This window comes from Leopardus geoffroyi, chromosome E3, assembly GCF_018350155.1.
Source record: "Leopardus geoffroyi isolate Oge1 chromosome E3, O.geoffroyi_Oge1_pat1.0, whole genome shotgun sequence".
In the NCBI taxonomy this organism is placed as follows: domain Eukaryota; kingdom Metazoa; phylum Chordata; class Mammalia; order Carnivora; family Felidae; genus Leopardus; species Leopardus geoffroyi.
This window is the reverse complement of record NC_059340.1, coordinates 22,602,369-22,627,482: the sequence shown is the minus strand read 5'-3', so window position 1 is coordinate 22,627,482 and position 25,114 is coordinate 22,602,369. Positions and strand designations below refer to the sequence as shown.

The window sequence follows — 25,114 nt, the reverse complement described above, 5'->3', positions numbered from 1 at the left end:
CGAACAGATGAGCCAGGGATCCAGGAGGAAGGCCAGTGCACCCGGTGGGGGGGCGATGCTGGGTCACCCCAAAGCACTCCCCGTTGTAGCCACCATAGACAGAAGTGCAGTGCGTTCTGCATCTGAGTGTGGCTGTTCTGGAAGCAATCTGCCCTTCTGGTGTCTGCAGCTGGCCAGGGCACAGACCGAGCACGCATTTCCCTCTTGCGTTCTGGGGTGCCTGTGCCATCTCTACAACTTCGAGGCTGTGGCCTTGTGTTTTTCCATCCCATCCGTCCTCTCTGCAGGCTGCCCTTGTCTGTGCCTGAGCCCACTGCTTAATAGTATCAGTGGTGAAAGCTAATCGTTTTGGGTTTTTTTTTTAATGTTTTATTTACTTTTGAGAGCGAGAGAGAGACAGAGTATAAGTGGGAGAGGGGCAGAGAGGGAGGGAGACACAGAATCGGAAGCAGGCTCCAGGCTCCGAGCTGTCAGCACAGAGCCCGAGGCGGGGCTTGAACTCATGAACCAGGATATCATGACCTGAGCTGAAGTCAGATGCTCAACCGACTGAACCACCCAGGCGCCCCTACAGCTAATGGTTTTTAAAGCATTGACTAGGTGCCACCGGCCAACCCACCTTTTCTGAATTAGCTCATCCTTCATAACAGCTCTGTGAATTATTATTCTCACTTTGCAGATGTGGCAACTAAGGCACAGAGATGCTGAGCAACCTGCCTGAGGTCACACAGTTGAGAAGGCAGTGCAGTCAGGCTCTAGTACAAACGCTTGACCACTGCTCTATATCTCAGCAAAGTGCACAAAGTTCAGGCATTTGAACGAAGGAAAAAGGACTAATGAGTATGTAGGGTAGAAAAAGAAGGCAACAGACAAGTATTTAGTGCCTAGTGTGCTAGCTGCTTGTCTGTATTTTATGTCTTTTTCTCCGAACAGCAGCATCATCAGGTAGGAGAGGCTCAGAAAGGTTAAGTAACTTGCCCAAGGTCATCACAACAAGCGTCAGAGCTGGGATTCAAACCTGGGCCTCCTGACACCTGTTAGAGCAGTTTCACTCTTCACGGAAAGTTCTGGGCCACGGCATGTTTTCAGCCTGAGAAAACCACCAGATAAGCTTCTAGCTCAGGCTTTGATCTCCTGGTGAGCTGGCACGTTATTCGTTTGCCTTGGTTTTGCCCACACTTCCTAGCACAATGCCCGTTGAGTGAGCAGATGAATTCCAGTTCACGTGCTTCCACACAGGGGTGCCTAGTGCCTGGTGGGACTTGGTAGAAACATTGCAAGAGCACGCTGTGTAAGTAATGATTTCTCCCCAAAGACGGGAGCAGATCTTCAAGAGGAAATCAGATCATGTCCTACCATGGATGATGGGGAGGGCATCTGAGCTGAGACCCGAGTGGAAGATGAAGCCAGGCATGTGAGAATACAGATACGTATTCCAGGTGGATGGAACAGCATGTGCTAAGGCCCTGGGGCAGTGAAGAGCTCCGTGTGTTTGCAGCTGGTGTGACTGGAACACCAAGGGGGTAGCATGGTAGGAGATGAGGGCTAGGAGACACAAGGGAATCGGATGATGGAGGGACCATTGAGCCTGGTGGGAACTTCAGAGGTGGTTCTAAATCTGATGGGAAGCGAGGGAGTCATGCGAAGTGGTTTTCTCTGTAAAACATCACTGTGGGCCAGGCATGAGGAAAAGTGGATCAGGGAGAACATGTAGGTTACTGGAGCCATCCAGGCAGGAGGTGCTGGTAGCTCGGACCAGCATGCAGGGGAAGTGTTCCACACGGTGACATGCTTTGGAGATTGACGGAACCTGCTGACAAATTGAACATCTGAGGGCAAGGGAAAGGTATCAGATAGTCGATCTGAGACAGGAAATCCCCAACAATGAAAATAGCTGTCGCTTAGACCGTGTCTCCTACGTGCCCGCCACTGTTGTCATCGCTTACCACAGATGAACTCGTTTAATCCTCGCAACATTCCTATGCGATAGGGTGGTTGTTGTCCCCATTTTACACGTGGGGAGACTGAGGTACAGAGAGGTTAGGTGACTTTCCCAAGGTCACACGGCTAGTAGGTGTTGCTGCAGGGATTTGAACCTGGGCGGTCTGGCTCCGGTGTCCATATCCTGGAATTTCACCTTGGATTCTCCTCCTCAAGGAGGAGGGTTCAAAAAGTGGGGGGGGGGGCTTTCTGGACTGCCCACATCCTGCTGTGAGGTGCTCAGTCAGTGTGCACAGATCAGCTCATTGGAGCGACTCTCCTGAGGGAGCTTGAGCTCAAACAGAGGTAGACGCTCTTCCTGGACATCCTCTAGGTGATGTCCCTGCAAGGGACGAATATCGAGGATTCTACAGGCTCCTGCTTCCTGGACAGCTCTCCAGCATGGACACAGGGGACCGAGACCCTCAGAGCATTCTCAGGCTGTTTCCCTTTTCTGTGTCAGGAGGAGGCAGCCAACCACAGCACACTTGGGTTGCCTCTCTCAGCCACAGTATGGGGCAAAACTTAAGAGCAAAATCTCTACAGACAGGTACAAGGCACATTACTTGACCTCCCTGTGCCTCGGCTTTCCCATCTGTAAAATGGGAAGTCAGTATCCCATGGGGTTACTGTGAGTTAATATCTGTAAAGTGCTATTTAAAAATACCTGGTGCATTTTAAGACCTTTTTAAGTATGTGATAAAAAGCAATGAGGCGGGAGGTTGGGCACAAGGAAGCAGGAGAGGCTTTTCCAGGCCAGGCCTATTGTCCTCAGATGCGTGTTTTCAGCGTGATCGGTTGCCCCGTCTGTCTCTGGACCTGACCCGTTTAGGGGTTGATTTGGAAAACTGTTAGAGCCCGCCTTCACCAACCTGCTCTAAATATGAAATCCCAGCCAACAAGACGGAAGACAGAACTAAACCTTGGTGGCTGGGGCTGGACCGTATCAGGCAGTGGGGAAAAATGGTTTAGACTATAAACCATGGCCTCCTGTTCCGAGGCTGCGGGTCGGAAACAGCCCACTGGGCATCTCCACTTGGCTCCTCCATAATCCTCTCTAATCGACCTGTCCATAATTCAGTTCAACGTCGCCTCCCTCCCCATCAAAACAATCTACGTGCCTCCCCAGTTTTGGTGAGTTGCATAGCAAAGAGGAATATAAAGTCCAGGTCCAGAGCTAGGCCACCTGTGTTCAAGGCCCCTTCTTAGCCGTGCTTCCTTGCACAAGTCACTTACCCTCTCTGTGCTTCAGTTTTCTCACCTATAAAAACGCGGATGAAAACAACAGTATGTATCTCACGGTGTTCTTGTAAGGATTAAATGAAACTATGTTTCTCACCCAGTAGGCACTGAATAAATAGTAACCACAGCGTGTATAACAATTTGTCTTTTAAAAAAAAATAATAGTAGCTGAAACTTTCACAATTCTAAGAACTTTACATATGTAAAATCATTATTTCTTACAAAAACCCTCTGAGATGAATCTATTATCTCTGATTTACAGATGAGGAAAGCCAGACTCAGAGAGCTAGAGCAACTTGCCCGAGGTTATACAGCTTGAGCAGCAGGGACAGAATTTGAACCCAGGCACTCTGGCTCCAGAGTCAAGGCTCATAATCCCTATGTGGTTGTTTTTTAAGTTTATTTATTTATTCTGAGAGAGAGAGAGAGAGAGAGAGAGAGAGAGAGAGAAAGCACAAGTCGGGGAGGGACAGAGAGAGGGAGAGAGAATCCCAAGCAGACTCTGAGCTGTCAGTGCAGAGCCGAACACAGGGCTCGAACCCATGAACCATGAGATGATGACCTGAGCCGAAGTCAGCTGCTTAACTGACTGAGCCACCCAGGCGCCCCAATCCCTATGTTGAGAGGTTCCTTTTCTTAGCACTTTTCTGTGTTTAAGACCTCAACTTTTCTACCCTTTTGGGGTTCAGTGAAGAGACGAAATTGGCCCAAAAGGTAGATCTAGGATGTGTACACGGCCCCCAAACACAGCTCCTCTCTGGTCGCCTTGTGTGGGCTGCAGGATGGGCAGCATGATTTGTGGGGTCCTGTGCTAGCTGAAAATGGGAAGCTCCCGGGTCAGGAAACACGAAGGCTTTCAAGACAGTGGGGCAGAGCATTCGGTCAAGCACAGGACTCTTCTAAGCACGGGACCCTGTAAGACAGCCCTGGGCCCAGGCGCACGGAGCGGCCCGCTGCAGGGTACCGAGAGCCCCTCCGCCCACAGGGCAGCCCGGCAGCCGAGGCTGACCCGGAGCCTGCCGCCTGAGTGAGGGGCTTTGCCCTTCTGCCCCAACGCACCACGGTGATGCGGAGAACGTAGGAAGCCTTGCCCTCGTGGGCCAATCTGGACACCAGGATCTTCTTTGGTCGGAGCCTGGTTCTTTTCCCCAGGGTTTATTAGCCAGCACAATGCTCTGCATGTGTGGGTGCCACAGCCCTCACTTATAGATATATATGTCCCTGTGTTCCCACCGACTCCCCTACAGCCATGTGGCAGCTTCATTCTGAAACCTGGCAAATTCTCTAAGGACTCTCACGGCTGCCTGTGTCTCTCCCTCCTCCTCCCCCACCTCCTCCTCCTCCTCCCCCTCCTCGTGTTCCTCCTCCTCCTCCCCCTCCTCGTGTTCCTCCTCCTCCTCCCCCCTGCTCCTCTTCCTCCCTCTTCCTGCCCCTTCTTCCTCCCCTCCCTCCACCTCCTCCCCCTCCTTCTGCCCCCTCCCCCTCCTGCCCCCAACTCCTCCTCCCCCTGCTCCTCCTCCCCTCTCCTCCTCCCCCTCCTCCCCCTCCCCTCCTCCTGTTCCTCCTCCTCCTCCCCCTGCTGTCCCCTCCTCTACCTCCCCCTCCTCCTATTCCTCCTCCTCCTCCCCCCTGCTGTCCCCTCCTCTGCCTCCCCCTCCTCCTGTTCCTCCTCCTCCTCCCCACTGCTCCTCTGGCTCCTTCCTCCTGCCCCCTCTTCCTCCTCCCCCTCCACCTCCTCCCCTCCTCCTTCTGCCCCCTCCCCCTCCTGCTCCCACCTCCTCCTCCCCCCTGCTCCTCCTTCTCCCCCTCCTCCTGTTCCTCCTCCTCCTCTCCCCTTCTCCTCTTCCTCCCTCCTCCTCCTCCCCCTCCTCCTGTTCCTCCTCCTCCCCACTGCTCCTCTTCCTCCCTCCTTCTCTCCCCCACCTCCTCCCCCTCCTCCTTCTGCCCCCTCCCCCTCCTGCCCCCACCTCTTTCTCCCCCCTGCTCTTCTTCCTCCCTCCTCCTCCTCCCCCTCCTCCCCCTCCCCCTCCTCCTGTTCCTCCTCCTTCTCCCCCCCGCTCCTCTTCCTCCCTCCTCCTGCCCCCTCTTCCTCCTCCCCCTCCTCCCTCTGCCCCCTCCTCCTCCTGCCCCCACCTTCTCCTCCCTCCTCCTCCTCCTCCCCCTTCTCCTGTCCCCTCTTCCTCCTCTCCCTCCTCTTCCTGCCCCCTCCTCCTCCTCCCCCATGATCCTCCTCTCCCCTGCTCCCTCCCTCCTCCTCTTCCACCTCCTCCTCCCCCCCCTCCTCCTGCCCCCTCCTCCACCTCCTCCTCCCACCACCAACCCCCGTCCAAGTCCATGCCATCCGGGAGCCCCCCTGCTGCACAATCAGGAATGATAGTGGGTAGAAAACAGGAGCCGTGGGCTTTGAGCATGATGGTGTTTGAGGAGCCACAGTCCCCAAGTGTGCAAGGCTGTGAGCCCCTCGGTTACCACCTGAGCCCCTCGGTCACCGCCTAAGGAAGCTGCAGATTTGTGCAGCAATTTTTATTCTCTGCCGAGGATCTTAGGGAAGCTCCCGGAACAAGGGAGCGGCCGGGCCCACCTGAGGCTCGAAGGAGATGGCTCGTGCTGGCACTTTCCGCAACTCAGCAGCCCCAGCCCCATTTCGACACCCCGCAGAATTATTTTTGGAGTTCTCTTAACTCAACAAGTATTCACTGACCACTTACAGGGGACCAGGCCACATTGTCATACAGCTCCTTTGCCTTGTGTCTTTGGCCAAGATTTATCTACCTCTGCACCTTGCCCAGACATTCTGGGAGAAAGGTCTTCTCCAAATCCAAGGAAGGGGCATTTGGACTTCTGGGGTGTATTTCTTCAGCTGTGAGAACACACCTGTCGCTTCATTTCCCCCAACTCTGGCCACCACCCTCCGTATCCCCAGCATCGGGTGTTAATTGAGAGCACGTATTGAACGTGTACTCTGTGCCTGCCTGCTAACAGCTGCACAGGTGTTGTCTCATCGGGGGTCTTGCACTGTTATGATCCCTCTTTTACGGAGGAGGAGACTGAGTTTCAGAGAGTGTAAGTGATCCCAAGGTCCCAAGACCACCTGGAGGTTCTCAGGAACCCTTTGGACCTTACCCATCCCGCAGGGCTCCAAGGCCAGGCACAGCCGTCCTTTCCAATCCCTGGCAGGAACCCCCGCCTGGGGATGCCGCCCTGGCTACGCCAGCTCCTGAAACACGACCGCCCCACGCCTTCCGCGTCAGTGACTTGGCTGGGGACCAGGCTCAGACTTCCCTTCAGCCCCGCCTGATGCCCAGCACTCCAGAAGCTCCTCTGAACTCTGAGTACTCACTGCCCACTCCAAATGGATTCCCTCTTTGTGAGTCTGTGTGCTCTCTCCCCAATGAGACAAAGCTCCCGCGGGAAGGTCCTGGCCTGTTTCCTGACATCCCCACAGAGCCAGCATGGTGCGGGCGGCCATGTTGCTCACTGGGGCGACGACGGATCGATCCGTCTGTGGCTTCGTTCTGCTCTGGGCGCCTTTCCAGATGGCCTCCCAGCAGCCCAGCTGAGACGCCCTAAGATTCCACCCCACCCCCAGAAGCCCCCCAGCTTGACCCAGGCTGTGTGTGCCTTGTCTGCCCTTGGCTCCTGGAATGAGTGACAGGTCTGCCCAGTTTGTCTGGTGTCTCCACAGTCCTATTATGGCGGCGACTTGGGGAGTGAAAACAAACAGGTCTGGCTTCAGATTCCAACTCGGCTACTTGGCTGGGTCTTCCTCAGATCACGTCCTTCATTTCCCTGAGCTGCAGTGCCCTCTCCCGTGAGACATGGGGCAAAACGCACAGGCAAACACATAACAAGACAAAGGCCTCCTACGGTCCTGGGACACACACCTCACAAGTGGGGCCAGCTTCCCAGACGGGAAGAAAGGGGACTCCTGTGAATGAAGGGCTCCCCCGAGTGACCCACCAGGCTGCATAGTGACCGTCATCATGACCATCGTCCATGTAGCCTGGGTCCCAGACACATGCCAAATGCTGTATCTATAGCATCTCATTTGCTTGGCCTCTCTGGCTTTCCAGCTCAGAAAACTGAAGCATAGACATGGAGAAATTTGAACGAGGTTGCACCAGCAAGAAGGGGCAGGCAGGTTCAAACTTGGGGTTGGCTAGTCCTGAACCTGCGCTGTTAACTACCAAGCCATCCCAGCAGGCTGGCTCTCTTCAAGGCCATTGCATCGTGCAGGAATCGGACAGTGGGAGGCGAGATGGGTAGAGGACAGGGCTTGTGTGTGCTCCTCGGCCTCTTCCAGGGACCACAGCAGAATGTGGAGAAGTCACTGCTCCCGGGGATGGACGAGACCCCGGAGTCACAGCACTGGAGAGAACGAGGCTCCTGTTTCTGTGCAGGCCGATGAGTGGTTCTGGCAAAGTGAGGTCTGGAGAGACCACAGCCTGGTTTTGGCGTGTGGAGTGTTGGCGTGTCTGGAAGCCCAGAGAGAACGCACACCCCCAACACCCTGGGCTGGGGGATCTGTGTTTGGAGATGGCATCCACGGCCGTAAGGAAAGGAGCTTCTCTTGAGAAGCATCACATGTGCAGGGGGGTGGGGCATGCAGAATAGAAAGACCCTGAGCATCTCCTGGGAGCATCTTCTGGGAGCAGAATTTTGGGCCCCGCTCCAGACCTCCCGGCTCAGAATCTCTGAGGAATCTGTATTTTAGCAAGTGCTCCTGGGGGTTCTGCACCCCCTGAAGTTTGAGAAGCACCACCCTTGAGGATTCTAGCCTCTGGGCCTTTGCACATATCGGCCAGCCCTCCAGAATGCTCTCCCCCTTGTTCTCAGCGTGGCTGACTCACGTTCAGCATCCTGCCTCAGCTCAGACAACCCTTCTAGAGGCTTCCCGTCCATCCCACTGTGATTGGCGGTCATGGCACCTCACTTATTGCCTTCATAGCATGTTTCCTACGCAGTAATGAGCTTGCTCCTTCTCCCCCACGTCCAGAAGGGCAGGGATTTCATTCATCTAACGTTCTTCTGCACCCATGGAACCAAGCATGGTGCTTAGCACATAGTAGGCACTCTGTAGATCTTTTTTTTTTTTTTTTTTTTTTTTTTTTTGGACAAATTAATGAACAAACATCTTCCTGCCTAGAGTCTAGCTCCTGGCCAAACCAGCTTATAGGCTCGCAGTCCTCTAGTTAAATTAAATGATGCCTCCCTCGGGGCAGTCTCAGCAACACAGGCCCAAGGGCCTGGTGGATCAGAAGGAAATATCCGGTTGCAGATGGGGGCAGGGTAGCACTGAGCAAATTCAGGCTGCTCTCATCACATGAAGTACGACCGTTGATGTCACGTGCCTGTGGGCATGGAATGTGAGTGCTGCCCACCCCAGATGGAAGGGGGTCACCTGGTCCCTTCATTCCCCCAGGGGGCTACCCGACAGCCCACCAGCAGGGGACACCCATGCTCCCACGGCAGATGCCTGGTACCCAGAGAGGGCACTAAATAACATCTCACCCCATGAGGAGAAAGGTATTTGCTTTTCAATTCACAGTATCCAGCTTGGATTTAATAACATCACTTTGTTTCCATTGTATGTATCTTTTGCAATGCCCTTCTATTTATGGCCAGAGGTACTAGCTTTCCATTTGCAGTTGGGTTATAAAGTTTCCTTTTAAAATACATCTCAGTTAAAAAAAAAAAAAAAAAAAGTGAGTTGATTTAAAGAGCAATAGAAGACAAATGCCAAAACATGTGATATAAATATATGGAGAAAGGCATACAAATGAGGAGTGTGTGGTCTGCCGTAGCTGTACCTCTAGTCTCTTCCTCAGATGCATTCCAGGAATCAGAACGGCAGGATTTTAGAAAGGTGCTAGGGGACATCTACTATAGATGGCTGAACACCTCTGTAACAGCCTCCCGCCATCAGATAGATGCATCCGTCGCTCTGCAGCAAAACTCGGGAATATTGCACCAAGTGAGACCAACGAAGACCACAAATGCTTTCCCAAGTCAGCTCAGGTCAGGTTCTGCCCCCAGCTGAGTCCATGTGACGATCTCATAGTTTTGCTCCCAAACAAATCATAAGGTGCATTTATTTGCTCAGAGCTGTTTGGAATTCCGAATTTCAAATTAGGGATGGTAGCCCTTGGAAATGATATTTAGACTAATCCTAGCTGGGAGTTAATGAGTATTTCACCAAGGGGCACTTGGCTGGCTCAGTTGGAAGAAAGTGTGACTCTTAATCGCAGGGTCATGAGTTCGAGCCCCGCTATTGGATATAGGGGTTACTTAAATAAATAAATTTTTTAAAAAGAATTTTAGGGGCACCTGGGCAGCTCAGTCAGTTAAGCATCAGACTTTGGCTCAGGTCATGATCTTGCGGTTTGTGGGCTCAAACCCCGTGTCAGGCTCTGTGCTGACAGCTCAGAGCCTGGAGCCTGCTTCCGATTCTGTGTCTCCCTCTCTATCTGCCCCTCCCCCACTCTCTCATGTGTGCTCTCTCTCTCTCAAAAATAAACATTGGAAAATTTTTTTTTAATTTTAAAAATGAGTATTTCAGCATGCTATCTCCCTCATCTATTTGATCTCATTCAATCCTCACAACAACCCTGAGAGTTAAGTACTATGATTATGCCCATTTCCCAGATGAGGAAACTGAGACATCACTTGCCAAGGTTACACAGCTAGCACCATGGCAGAACCTGCATTAGAAGCTAGAAACGCACGAGTAGGAGAGCAAAACAGCCCGGAACTCACGTGGAGCCGCCGCCATTCCCTCCTGGTGACTCCCACTGTCCTACTTGGATTGAGATCCTCACATCAGCATCATTGTGTAGTTAGGTGAGACAGAGGAGACACCACCTCCAGATGCCCCAGAGAAACACGGCCCAGCCAGCACCCGAGGACAGCTCTGTGAGCTCGTTAGCACTTCCAAGGAACCCTGGGGCACCCCTGGGTACGGCCAGAAACTGCCAAGACAAGCTGTAAGCTCAATGCTGAGGGTTTCTTCTAGCCTCCAACCTACCTGCACCCCCCGCCCCCATCATGCAGACTCTCGATTGCCTCTCGTTCCCCTCTAGTTGCCCTGTCTCCTGAACACGCAACCCCACACCAAACAGTGATCAGCTAGACATTTCCTTATATGTTATCTCTGCTTTTAGTTTTAAACTTTTAAATTTTCAGGTTTTAAATTTGAGAAATATAGGAAAACAGAGTCAAAGAAAACAAAACCCACTCATAATCCACTTTAAAAAAAGAGAGTAAGAGGCAAAAGTTGCCTTCCCAATTCTGCCACTCAAATGCTATGCCCTCCCCACCCCACAGAGGTAACCACTGTTGGAAGTAACTTTATTAATCTTTTCCTGTGCCTACTGAGACATATCTATGTGCAGATCTGTATCCATGACTATTTGAAATCTAAATCAATATCTACCTATCTAGCTTCAATCCACAAAAGAACCTATGTACAGCTGCTCAGGCAGTGCACTGCTCAACTCCTGGGGCCACCATTCACATTAACTGCCTTATAATCCATTTGCACATATTTTTTGCTTACAAAAATGAGATGAGGGCTTCCATATTGAACTGCAACTTTTTAAAAATATACCCATTATGGACCTCTTTCCTGGTCACCTATATAGTGAATCCAACCCATAAAACCACCAGAAGATGTTTCCAAGATTTTTGGCTCTTAACACTGTCCCTTTAACACTTGTAGCAGCCCTCCGAGGGTAGCATCATTATACCCATTTTAAGCTAAGGAAACTAAAGCTCAGAGAAGTCAAGTAACTTGCCTGAGGATAAACAGCTAGTACGTACTAGAGCCAAGAGGAGTATGGGTGGAAGAAGCTGTGGGTGGGCAAGGGCCAGATCACACAGGACCACACAGGCCAGGTTAACAACTTTGCTCATCATCCCATGAGAAGCCACCTTGTCTGAGGTTCCCTCCCATGCAACACACAACGGACAGACATCTGATAAATACTCACACATTACCTACTTTGCATGAGGTCTCGTGTGAGACGTTTGAGATACACAGGCACTTGTATTCCAGTGAAGGAGTCAGAAAGTAAACAAGGCAATAAATAGAAATAATTAGCACACTCAGATAGAATCATAAGCTCTACGAAGGAAGTGACTGGAAGCAGTTAAGGCAGGCGGAGACCTGAGTGTTAAGAATGAGCCAGCTCCCCGAAGGCCCAGGACAGAGTGGTCGGGCAGACAGGCCGGCCACAGCAAAGGTCTCACAGACAGAAAATGTGTGTTAGAGGAACAGTAAGGAGAGCAGCAGACCCAGGGCTGTGGCTGCACCTTAGAATAACCTGGCGGAGCCTCTAAAAAAGACTGGGCCCGGGGCACCTGGGTGGCTCAGCCGATTAAGCATCCGACTTCGGCTCAGGTCATGATCTCACGAATGTGAGTTCGAGCCCTGCGTTGGGCTCTGTGCTGACAGCTCAGAGCCTGGAGCCCGCTTTGGCTTCTGTGTCTCCCTCTCTCTCTGCCCCTCCCCTGCTCGTGCTCTGTCTCTCTTTCTCTCTCAAAAGTAAATAAAAAATTTAAAAAACAAGTTAAATAAAAAGACTGGGCCCATATCCACAGGTTCTGATAGAATCTCCGTGGTAGGGTCCAGGCACCAGTGCTATTTCAGTTTCTGGGGTGGGGGGGGGGTGCTTCTGGGGTCAGCCAGGCCTGGCTACTCAAAGTGTGGTTCATGGACCAGGGGCATGAGCAGCACCCAGGAACTGGTTAGAAATCCCAGAAGCAGGCAGAATCTCAGGGTCTCCCCCAGACCTGCGTGTTCAGAGCCTGCGTTTTCAGGGGTGCCCAGGCTAGTCACACGCGTATTCAAGTTTCAGAATGGCTGATCTAGAGCATAGCAAGAGGGAGAGGGTGCGAGAAGGACAAGGCGGGATGGCAGAGGGGAGAGAAGGTCCCGTGGGTTCCACACGCAGCCCGTGGTTCTGGTTCAGGTGCAACCCAGGCGGCCGTGCACCACGCACAGAAGCTCACACCCCCGCCAGCACACGTGTATACAGTCATGTGCACACCCAGGCACCACACACCCCTTTCTTTCTCTGCTTTTCTGGAATACGTTGGCATCCGCCTCTGCCGACCCCATCTCTCTCTCTCTCTCTCTCTCTCTCTCTCTCTCTCTCTCACACACACACACACACACACACACACACACACACACACATGCACGCTCTGCGGCCCTCACACGTCCTGCCCAGAGACACCCCACCACACCTCCATCATACTGCAGGTCCCGGGGAGATCCTAGTGGGCGAGTGGGCAGGGGAATGGGGAATCGAGAAGGAGAGACCCGCCTTCTCTCTCCCCCTCTGAGCCAGGCAAAGGGCCTGGAAGGAAAGGAAAAGCTCAGATGCCAGGGAGAAACCGCGCAGGCTGCAAGGTTACCTTGCAGAACGAAATCCCAGTGTGGTGTTTGCTCAAAATGCCAGAACTATTCCTGGGTGTCAGGTGCGGTTAATGGTTGCCATGGCAACCTCCCATGCTTAATGAATAGAAGAGAGTAAAAGATTCTGGATATAAATGTCAGGGCCTGGGCTGGATTTGCTTGGGAGCAAAGCTGTTTAGTGCTGGGCAGAGCTGACCAGTGGAGGTTGAAATGAGCAGCCCAGGGTAGCGGGGAAACAGACCGCGGAGGTTCTCTCTCCCTTTCCTCCATTTAGCAGAGTCAGAATGGCACAAAATGTCAAAAAGTATGACTTTCTGCACAGACAGTTTAAACACAGGCTCTGGTGCTGCGGGTTTGATTTTGCAACATGTTTACAAAGTTTGTAGAGGCAGAAATCTGAGTCCAGCTCTCTCAAGAGTTAAGAGACGCCGCTTTTTAAAACACTCTACTGGGATTAATTTTTTTTTCTAATGAAGAAAGTGCCAAATCAGCATTTAAAAAATAAACTTTTGGACAGACAATGTCAAGAAGATAAGAAGACAAGCCACAGGCTGGAGAAAACATTTGCGAAAGACACATCTGATAAAGGGCTGTGAGCCAAAATATACAAAGAAGTCTTAAAGCTCAGCCATAAGAAAACAAACAACCTGACTAAAAAATAGAACAGATAACAGAGGAGATACATCCTCAGAGAATATATACAGATGTCAAGTACATGTATGAAAAGATGCTCCACATCATATGTCGTCATGCAATGCAAATTAAAACCACGGGATACCTCTTAGACCTATGGACCTGTGGACCTGTGGACCTATTAGAATGGTCCACATCCAGAACACTGACAATACCAAATGCTGGCAAGGATGTGGAGCCACGGAAACCCATTCACTGCTGGACGTGGAAAACAGAAACTCATTCAAAACAGTGGGGCGCCTGGGTGGCTCAGTCGGTGAATCATCTGACTCTTGATTTCAGCTCAGGTCATGATCTCGAGGTTCATAAGATCAAGCCCCATGTTAGGAGCTGCACTGACAGCTCAGAGCCTGCTTGGGATTCTCTCCTTCTCTCTCTGCCCCTCCCCCACTCATGCTTGCTCACTCTCACTCTCAAAATAAATAAATAAGCCTTTTAAAGGAAACAGTTTGGCAGTTCCTTCCAAACCAAATTTACTGTGACCATATGATCCGGCAATTACACGCCTTGGTATTTACCCAGATACCCCTTGGTGTTTATGTCCACACACAACCCACAAGTGTATATTTATAGCAGCTTTATTCATAAAGGCCAAAAACCTGGAAACAACCAAGACGTCATTCAGTAAGGGAATGGATAGATAAACCTGTGCTAGATCCAGGCAATGAGATTTTAACCCGTGCTAAAAAGAAATGAACTTCAAGCTACGACAAGACACGGAGGAACCTTACGTGCATATTACTCAGTGAAAGAAACCCATCTGAAAAGGCTGCATACTGTGTGATCCCAACTCTCTGACATGCTGGGAAAAGGCAGAACTATGGAGACCGTAACAAGCACAGTGGTTGCCAAGGACCGGGGACATGGAGGAATGAACAGGTGGAGCACAGAGGATTTTCAGGGCAGTGAAACTACTCTGCATGTTGGTGGATACACATCATTGCACGTTTGTCCAGCCCACAGAATGTGCGACGCCAAGAGCGAACGCTCGTGTAAACTGTAGACTTTGGGTGATAATGACGTGTCAAGGTAGGTTCGTTGATGGCCACAGGTGCACCTCTCTGGCGAGGGACACTGGCAGCGGGGGAGGCTGTGTGTGCGGAGGATACGGGAAGGATATGAGGCATCTCTGTGCCTTCTGCTCAGTTCTGCTGTGAACCTAAAACTGATCTGAAAAATAAAGTCCACTCAAAATAAAAACCTTTCGAACCCCACACCTCCACACGTGATGCTGTGATTGTGGCGTTGGCATGTGACATGCAGAAGTTAGAGAGCAAACGGAGGGGTCAGGTCACGAGGGATAGGTCACCGAATCTCCTTCAAATGTCAGCGTGCCTCCGTGGTCGTGTGCAGGGCTGCGTTTGGGAGTGGTGCCGAAGTCCGCTGACACTGGTGAACGTGAAAGCTAAGTCCAAGGCACAGGTGTGCCAGGGACAGGGCTGTGGGGTGCCCACATGTTGGAAGACCTCAGACAACCTTGTTCCGTTTCCAGCTTCTTCCAGCTTCAGATCTTGTAAGGGGGAATCGCTGTCCTTAAACCCTCCACACTCCAGAGCCCACCTTCCTTGTCCTCGGCCAAGGCCTTTGTGCGTGCGACGATGACCTTGTGTCCACTTGGCTAGAGAGCGTGGCTCTCAGACTCTGATGTGCATTGGGACCTGAGGTGCCTGAGAAGAAGCACAGGTTCTCAGAATCCAGCTAGTACCTCCAGTAAGGGGCCCGGGAGTGTGCTTTTTTTTAAAACAAAGGTCCAGTGGACTCTTTCATGGACCTTTCATGGACCTTCATGGACCTTTCACAGGTAGATGCAACTTTCCCAGGCACCTCTGGAGGAGAGATGCCATCACCTAAAAGCAGCAGAAATGAAGGGGCTGCAAGCCCCTCCCCAGAGCCCCTGCCCAGCCATGGCCGCCTCTGTGGTAAGGAAACGGGCTGACTTCTCACTCCTGTGAGTGCCTGCCTAGGTAGGATTAGGAGGACTTTCAGAAGCACACAAGTGATTATGGTGACCACCCCACCCTCATAGTAATCCACCTTTAAAATAATAATACTGGGGTGCCTGGGTGGCTAAGTCAGTTAAGCGTCCCACTCTTGATTTCAGCTCATGGTTTCATGAGTTCGAGCCCTGCGTCAGGCTCCGCACTCACTGTGCAGAGCCTACTTGGTAATCTCTCTCTCTCTCTCTCTCTCTCTCTCTCTCTCTCTCTCTCCCCCCCCCCAACTCACGCTGTCTCTGCCTCTCAAGAAAGCAAACTTAAAAAAAATAATAATAAGCTATCAAACAAGGAAAATCAACACACTTCTGATTTTTTTCCATACTATTTTAATGCTCTTTTGTAAAAGTCAACAATCAAATAATTTCCAGTGTCATTCTCCCTCTATGTACCCCGTTTTGCTGTACCCCAAATACATGCCTCATTGGTGAATCTCACTCCGGTGCCTGTGCAGTTGGGTGCGAATGCAAAGGAAAGGCAGAGGACAGGTGTGGACTGGAATCATCTCGGTCAAGATGGGCGGAGCTCTGGGCTCCGGGACTGGCTAGGACCTGAGTTTGGGCTAGGCTGGTGTTCCTGTCGCACCTGCAGTCAGCCAAATAATTAAGGACAAGGGAAAGTATTTTACCCCAAACCCACCCAATGGGCTGATCAACAACACCAGGCTCTTCAGAAATAAAGCAAGCCGGGGCGCTGGGTTGGTTGAGAGTCTGACTCCTGATTTCGGCTCAGGTCCTGATCCCAGGGTTGTGGGAATAAGCCCTGCATCAGCTCCACATAAACATGGAGCCTCCTTAAGACTCTCTCTCTCTGTCTCTCTCTCTCCCTCTCTCTCTCCCCCTCTGCCCCTCCCCCTCAGTCTCTCTCTCTCTCTCTCTAAAAGGAAGGAAGGAGGGAAGGAAGGAAGCAGGCCTATCAACTAGGTTCAGAGAAGGGACCCAGAGTCCCTTGTCCTGGCTAAATTTCCCGTACTTGGTCCCAAGGCAGGATGCTCTCTCCATTGGGCATCTCTCTTCAAGTGGATGTGCGAGGACTCTGGCTGGCTTGCCTTTCCACCCCCAATCGCCAGTTACTTCTTCAAAGGGTTCACAGTGGCTTTCGATGATTCCTCTGAAGGTGCACTCCATTCCTGTTCCTCTGCGAACCCCTGGCATCCAGAGATCTTTTAAAACTATAAGGCAGACTGCGTTTCTCAGCTGCTTAAAGCTTAGTCTAGCTCCTTCATGGACCTGCTCTCCCCCTACTCACTCTGTATCACTTCTCCTGGTTCCAGAAACACACTACACATTATCCTGCCCCAGGGCCTTTGCTTATGTGATGCCTTCTTCCTAGAAAGCTCTTCCCTCAAATCTCCCCGTGGTTGGCTTCATCTTCTCACTCATGGCACCTTCTCGGAGAGGCTTTCCCTGTCCGCCCAATCTCATTCTGTCTGTCCCCGAGTCAAAATAATAAAGTCCACGTTTATTATTTTCATGGCACGTATCACTATTTAAAAGGACCTTTTCCTTTGTACAGAAACATTTGTATTTATTCTTCCTTCACTGTAGGTGTCTCCCCACTAGAACATAACAGCCTTGAGATCCAGAACCTAGTCTATCTAGTTCGCTGATAAACCCCCAAGTGCCCAGGACAGAGCTTGATGCAAACCAGGCACCTCGACAGACATCCATTGAACGAGAGTGAATCGGGTTGTACACTTTGATCAAAGAGGATCTTTCTTTCTCCCAAACTCACTCACTCCTGTGGTCCTCTTATTAGAAGCCATGAGCCGTAATAGCTATACTGTATGTGCTCAGACAGACCAGGTTAGTTCAGGAACTCGTTACCCAAATCCCCGCACATGCTCGGTTGCGGGGACAAGCAAGCAAATCCCCTTCATGGGAATATGTGCATGCATGGCCTGACCACTTATAAAACCAGGCTCAACTAAAACACCCTCCCTGCCCCATCCCACACCCCCACCCCCATTCCGTACCCCGCAATTCATCATCTTTGTCTGGCAGCCTCTCTCTGATTGCCAGCTCTTGTCAACATGGGACAATCCAATGCAATGCAAATAGAGGCAAAAACGATTGCAAAGTGAGATTGCACATCTAGCAAAATCCACAGAGCGTCACGGAATGGATGTGAGGAGTGATGTGCTATGCCAGCCGGGGGCCCCAGGAGCCGGGCGGAGGGACACCCGTTAGCAATGGAAGAAGAAAAAATCAACAAGAAGGATGATGTGCTATAGGGCACATCCAGTGATTTGAATATCAAAGGATTAAGAGAACCTCTTGAGAAGATGATGACGTACTCAAGTATTTTTTGCCAAAAGGACCTACTTTATGATCCTACTGGGAAAGTCAGACTTTACGATCCAGCTGGGAGAGTGAAGGATTTCATATTGGGCTCTCATGTGATTTTACCAGAAAGAAATTGTGTTCTCTTCCCGCTGAAAATCAACACAGCTTGCTTTTTTGTTCATCCCAGCGCATAGTTGGAAAAGATAAGACAAAACAAATGTATGCTCATAGATGATCGTTTCATTTTCAAGATAAAGATGGGAGCGTCTCTTTGAACCTCATTATTTACTATGAAATAAAGGTCCCTACTTGCAAGTGGACTCACCTGGAAGGGGGTGGTTCTCAACCTCAGCTGAACAGTTAGGCTCATCTGGGGAGCTTTGAAAACTCCAGATGCCCAGGGGCGCCTGGGTGGCTCAGTCGGTTAAGTGTCCGACTTCAGCTCAGGTCATGATCTCCCAGTTGGTGAATTCGAGCCCCACATCAGGCTCGAACCCACTCGCAGCTCAGAGCCTGGAGCGTGCTTCGGATTCTGTGTCTCCCTCTCTCTCTGCCCCTCCCCTGCTCATGCTCGCTCTCTCTCTCTCTCTCTCTCTCAAAAATAAGCATTAAAAAATAAAAATAAAATGGAAAACTCCACATGCCCAGATAGATTAAGTACAAAGCTCTGGGGGTAAAACAGAGCACCAATATTTTCCAGCCACCCCAGCCTCCACTCCAGAAGTTCCAACATGCAGCCCATGTGGAAAACCACTGTTTTAAGCTATTCTTATCCTCCATAATAGAGCTCTATTCTATTACGTTCTCACAGTCAGGCAGTAACTTTTGCTTTCTTAAGTATTCCTGGTGCATAAACAAACCTGATGTTTGTTCGTTCCTGATTCCTTAAAGCCAAGTCATCACGATGGGGACCTAACAAAAGACCTATGTCTCTAGACCGAGAGCTCCGGTCTCCACTTAGCCTTGGTTTTGAGTTCTGAGCTGGACTTTGGGGGCCTGAAATTTGGGTGCCCCAGATGGGCTGCTGGCTGAGATGGGTGCCAAGGTCCAGGCCCTGGGTTGGCAGGGTTCCTGGGCTGGACCATGTTCTGGGCACTGGCACTGAGCTGAGAGGGCCACCGTCATTCTGAGCACATGGTAACCATCCAGAGACTACTCAGAAGTGATGTCCCTTTATTAGGTTGGGGAAGGCAGGTGCCCCAGCCACCAAATTCTCTCCCAGGACCATCAGTGTGGGCTATGCACACTGCACTCAGCAGGCAGATGTGGGGGTCCTTCCTGGAAAACCACCTAGAGGTTCTGCTGATGCTGGAGGAGGGACATCCAGGGGATGACTGCCCCTCACTCAGGGTCTCCCTTCAGGACTTCAAACTTGAGAAGGTCTGTTTGCTCTGTGTCCAGTATTTCTGGACCCGAGGCCAAAAACACTTGAGCAGAGCTGTCTTAAGATGACCCAGAAAAGCTCTATCTGGCCCTTGCCCAAACTTGGCACAGCAGGTGGTCTAGGCTTGTTCTCGCTGAAGTTTGACCCAGTAAATCTGCCACAAGAGACCCTGTCTTGCCCCTCTGGGCTTCCTTCTGTTCCTCAAACTAACGAAGCTCATTCCCACCTCAGAGCCCATGCCTCTGCCTAGAAAGCCCTCTCCGCACTCTTCACATAACTGGCTCCTTCTCTTTATGCAGGTCAGAGCCCGAACACTGCCCCCACCCCCCAGCCACCACCACACTGCCCCAAATTGCTCACCGTCTGCCCCCACCCCATGCCTAGTCACGATGACATCATCCTGTTCTGTTTCCTTCAAAGCACAGGGACCTTGTTCATCTATGTAGTCTGGAGACTCTGTCCCCAGTGAGAATGTACGTTCCTAGAACCAGAATCTTCTGCCTTGGCCACTAGTGAATTCCTAGGAAGGGGGGGACAAAGTTTGAAGCGACCAATCGTCACAGCCCAGATGTCATACCTGCCCTGTCCCAGGTTCCCACCACCTTTCTGCCACCCACCGGGAACCACTGGAACTGTCTTTCAGACCAACCACCACTGCTGCTCTAAACACCCTCAGTTACTCTGAGTTCCCAAACGAGTTTTCCTCTCCCTCTCGATAACACGCACGCTATTGCACTCTGGGACAACACACCTCCCTTCTTCCGATGAACTTTTAATTACCCTTCAGATCTCAGCATAGACATGATTTCACTCAACATTTGGTCAACAGAAGTCGCCCTACTGAGCTATCAGGTGACAAAATTTGGGGGGGGGGGGTATGGAAATGCTTTCACTTTTAATCTTATGCCTTTTGATATATACTGTCTGAATTTTCCAACTATGAATACCTCCACTTTTTTAAGTTTATTCACTTATTTTTGAGAGAGAGCGAGCGAGCACGAGCCAGGGAGAGACAGAGAAAGAGAGAGAGAATCCCAAGCAGGCTTCATGCTGTCAGCACAGAGCCTGATGTGGGGCTCAATCTCACAAACCATGAGATCATGACCTGAGCTGAAATCAAGAGTCAGACACTTAACCAACTGAGCCATCCAGGCACCCCTGAATACCTCTATTCTTTTCAGTTAACGGCGATTATCTGAGCATGGGATAATGGACTGCTTCTTGCTTTCCTTGTAATATTTCTCTGCATTGACAAATATTCTGATCAATGTTACTCTTCAAACATCGGTGCCACAATGACTTAATTATTACTTCTTTCTTATGTGGTTTAATAGCTTAGAAGAAGCCACCTGACTGAGCTCTTTCATTCATACTAATATTTTGTCCAGCAAATTGCCTCGAGCTTTCTAAGCAGACTATGCTCTCACCTGGAAAAAAAATGATAATTTTGTCCTATTTTTTTCTATTGCCTGTTACTCTCAATTCTGCTTTATTTCTTCTTGCACTAGAACTTGTAGAACTGTGGTAAATAACAGAAGCGATGGTGGGCGTTCTTACCTCATTTTTTATTTTACTGGGAATATTTCTAGGGTCTGACCTTTAAGAAGGCTTGTTGGTTGAAAGAAAGTCCCCTTCCTCTTACGGAAGACGTGTTTTTCCATCGGCGGAGCCAGAGATGAACCATCAGCACATTCTTTTCTGCCCAGGATGAGGCTTGTTTTCACCAGAAAGCCAGTCTCTGCAACTGATTCACTTTGACACGCCAGGAAATCTACCTTGGTTCTCTCTTCCATTCCAGACCTCTTCCCGGGGTCCTGCGGTCTGTGGGTTCTCACAGCCTAGGTCTCACACAAGCCCTACCCTGCGTGCCCACTGCCTCTCCACTGTAACCACTGGATCTGCGCCCAGATCACCTCCCACCACCGATCCTCCTCCCAGTTTACCACATTCCTGCTTTCTGCTTCTCTCTGCCCCAGGGCCTTGGCTTAAACTGTGCTGGGTGAGTGCTTGTCCCTGTGTCCTGCCTCATCCTTGCAGGGAAGATGCTTTCAACGTCTCTCTTGGTTCCACCCTCTGCGGTTCGTGGGCAAGTCCAACCCATCCTGTTTTTCTTAGATTTACTGATAGGGGGAAATACTCCTGAGAAAAATGTAAGTGAGAAGAACATCATGATCTCAATTTTATAAAACCATTTGTGTGTGAAAGCATGGGGGGAGGGGGGGGAAGTCTGGAAGGAAATATACAGCAATGCTAAACAGTGGTTATTTCAGGGAGCTGGCAATGTACTCTTTGCATGAACGGCCAAGTTCACTTTTTGATGAGTCGTGATGGCAGCAGCTTCCTTTTCAGCGTGGAGTCTTCCTCAGGGAAATTCTTGATTCCCTTTCGTTTTAGATTGTTTTTTTAAATCCCAACCTGGCACCAATGTGTCTCTTCTGGTCCTAAAATACCTACCAAAACCAATGGTAGTAATAGCTATAATTTATTGAGCGCTTACTATGTGCCAAGAGCTGTGCTAAGTGGTTTACGTCATTGCCCGATTAAAAGAGTATGTGCTGAGAATACCAGCCGACGCTCTGTCTGCTGTTAGAGGCTCCGTTCATTCTCATGACAACCCCCACGACATTATTGTTGCTGTCGTCATTCTACAGAGGAAGAAACTGAGGCTAGGGGAGGTAATTCGCCACAGGTAGCTCAAGTGCCAGAGAGCCAGGTGGGGAATCTGGCCAGCTGGAAAGTTCTCACCGGTCTCCAGGGGGTGGCCGATTCCCTGGGTGCAGGGGAGTATTTTCACATGGAGATGTGGGACAGAGATCCCCATTTTTTTTTAACAGAAGCTGTAAATGAGGCTTTCATGTGACATATCCTGAATTTTAAATTGCAGCAACATATTGAACTTAAAAAAAAATACATCAAAATAAGCATTAAACTACCGCAGGTAAAAAATAAAACAAACCAGGCAAAAACACCAAACAGAACATTCCGTGACCCAGATTTGCCCTAGATGTTATCCCCTTCAGAAGAACCAGCTCGAGGGGCGCCTGGGTGGCGCAGTCGGTTGAGCGTCCGACTTCAGCCAGGTCACGATCTCGCGGTCCGTGAGTTCGAGCCCCGCGTCGGGCTCTGGGCTGATGGCTCAGAGCCTGGAGCCTGTTTCCGATTCTGTGTCTCCCTCTCTCTCTGCCCCTCCCCCGTTCATGCTCTGTCTCTCTCTGTCCCAAAAATAAATAAACGTTGAAAAAAAAAAAATTAAAAAAAAAAAAAAAAAAAAGAAGAACCAGCTCGGATTATGTCCTCCGAGAGTCCCCGGAAGGCCCAGACTCCTCTTTTTGTGTTATCTCACAGGACAGGGATCTTCAGACCACAGATCAGCAAGACCTTCCCCAGCCAGATAGTAAATATTTTTTGGCTTTGCTGTTTCTGCCACAACTCCGCGGCTCTGCCATCATAGCGTGGAAGCCATAAACAAACAGGCACAGTTGTGCTTCAATACAATCTTATTTGCAGACACTGAAATTTGAATTTCATGTAGTTTTTTGCGTGTCATGAAACAATATTCTTCGGGTTGTTTTTTTTTTTTTCCAACCATCTAAATATGCAAAAACCATTCTTAGCTCATGGGCTGTGCAAGAACAGGTGGTGGGTGGCTTGAGACCCTAAATACCGGGGACTGTTTCTCCGGGAGCTTCTGGTGTTTGCTGGCTCTAAGCTCTAGTTTCCAGGTGTGAACCACCTCGGGTAAGGCCTGGTTCACAAGCAGGTGCAGACATGCGCAGAGCTCTTTATTCCCACGTGGATCCGACTGGTCTGTCTCAGTAACGTTCACATTTCGTTCTCAGCTCCAACGTTTCTTCCTATCAAAGCTTTGTGGTGCCTGTCAAACAACTAACAGTAGGCGGTCCTACAACCACCACCTTTGCCTTGCTCGGTGGTCCCCAGCGTAGATTATGGGGCAAAAAAACATGGTTGGTGGAAAAAATCACTCACTGGTCCAATTCATTTCCACAATTGGTGGCTATGGATAGACCACTAAATTATCATAAAGCCACCTGGCCCAGGATGTTGCTGGCAACTCTCAATGTGTGGAAGAGAGTGCAGTTCACAACAGTGGTTAGGATTCTGGCTTTGGAGGGGCACCTGGGGGGCTCCGTTGGTTGAGTGGCCGACTCCTGGTTTCAGCTCAGGTCACGATCTCACCATTCGTGAGTTCGAGCCCCACATCAGGTTCTGTGCCGACAGCTCAGAGCCTGGAACCTGCTTCAGATTCTGTGTCTCCCTCTCTCTGCTCCTCCCCACTCATTCCCTCTCTCTCTCTCTCTCTCTCTCTCTCAAAAATAAATAAACAATTAAAAATTTTTCAATTTGGAGTCAGGCAGACTTCCATTCAAGCATGCCACTTATGAGAATGCCATTTATGGCTGTGTGCCTTGACGAAATCATTCACTTTACTAAGCCTTTGTTTTCTCACCTGTAAAAGGGGATCAAAATGCCAGGTACTTCATAAGGCAGTTTTGAGAGCTAACAAGGATAAAACATGTAAAGGAATTAGGTTAGCATCCAGTACATGACATGGGCTCAGCGTGTGTGACTTCCTATGACTTATTATTCAACTAGCTGGAAGGGAATGGGGTTTACAAACTAACAGGAATATGCGAATGGAACTCTAAAATCTAAACAACAAAAAAAGGAGCGCCTGGGTGGCTCATTCGGTTAACCATGCAACTCTTGATTTCGGCTCAGGTCATGATCTCGTGGTCCTGAGATCGAGCCCCACGTCGGGCTCTGTGCTGACCGTGGAGCCTGCTTAAGATCCTCTCTCTCTCCCTCTCTCTGCTCTTCTCCCCCATGCACTCTCTCTCTCTCTCTCTCTCAAATAAATATTCAAAAATTTTTACACAGTCTGAACAAGAAAAAAAAGGAAGGCTTTTTCTTTCAATATCAGGGAAGAAGCTATGACTTTGTGTTTCTTCCAAGAATTTCCTTTAATCTGCAAGTCTTCTCTCCAGGACCCTCTCCTTGGTTCTGTGTCCACCCTTTGCCTGGTGAGCAGAGAATCAGAACCAAGGAGATGTTCTGCATATCTCATCACATTTGTTGGGAAATGCCTCTGGCTCGGAGCCTACTTGTAGCAGGGCTTAAGTGCATGACACTCATTATTACAAGATAATAATCGACATAATAATAATGGCTACCTTTCATAGTCTAATGGTGAAAACCACAGACTTTGAAGCTTGGATTCCAATATCGACTCTTCTCCTCTCCAGCTGTGACACCTCAGTCTCCTCTGTGATCTGGGTTGCCTCATCATCAAATGTCAGGATTAATAGCCCCTACCTCCCAGGGAGGTGGACAAGAGTAACTGAGAGAAGGGATGTCAGGTTTCAGCTCTGTGCTTGGTCCACTGGAAGCATTGAATAAGCACTAGCTGCTATGATGGCACGCCTGGAGTTTTGCAAAAATTATCTCCACTTCACATACTTTATTTAATCCTTATAGTAACTGTGCTGCAGTATAAGGCCAGATCTGTGTGAACCAAAACCTTGTCTACTCTCCATGACATCACACTGCCCCTCCCCTCCACGCCACCTTCTCAGGCTGGGATGAGAACAATGATGCATAATGTCCTGCTGGGTTAAGGTGAGGAGTTCAGAAATTGCTGTCATTTATAAGAACTGGCACAGCCATTAGCTGCCCCAGAGATTGGTTAATTGCCTAGTTAACAAACACCCACAATGACTATCAAATACCCAAAATGATTTAAGTCAAACTGATATTAGGGGCACCTGAGTGGCACCGTTAAGTGTTCAACTCTTGATTTGTGCTCAGGTCATGATCTCAGGGGTTCGTAAGGTCGGGCTCTGCACTGACAGCATGGAGCCTGCTTGGGATTCTCTCTCCCTCTCTCTCTCTCTCTCTCTCTCTTTTGCTCCTCTCCCACTCTCTTTCTGTCTCAAATAAACATTTTTTATAAACTGATCTTGAAGAGAAAAAAGGAAGCAAATGCTGACAGTTTCTGCAAGAAACCTGTACATTCTGTGTCTCCTGAAGGCGTGGGCCACACGGCCAAGCACAGCAGACTATGACCCAGGGTAGGGGAAGGAGTGAGGGGATAGTCCAG

The 25,114-nt window shown here is 50.1% G+C and overlaps 1 protein-coding gene across 2 annotated transcripts in view; it reads left to right on the top strand.

Annotated features, from left to right (window-relative positions):
• CACNG3 (calcium voltage-gated channel auxiliary subunit gamma 3) overlaps positions 1 to 25,114 on the top strand; it is an 84,129-nt gene that overhangs the window by 47,061 nt on the left and 11,954 nt on the right. The window lies entirely within an intron of this gene.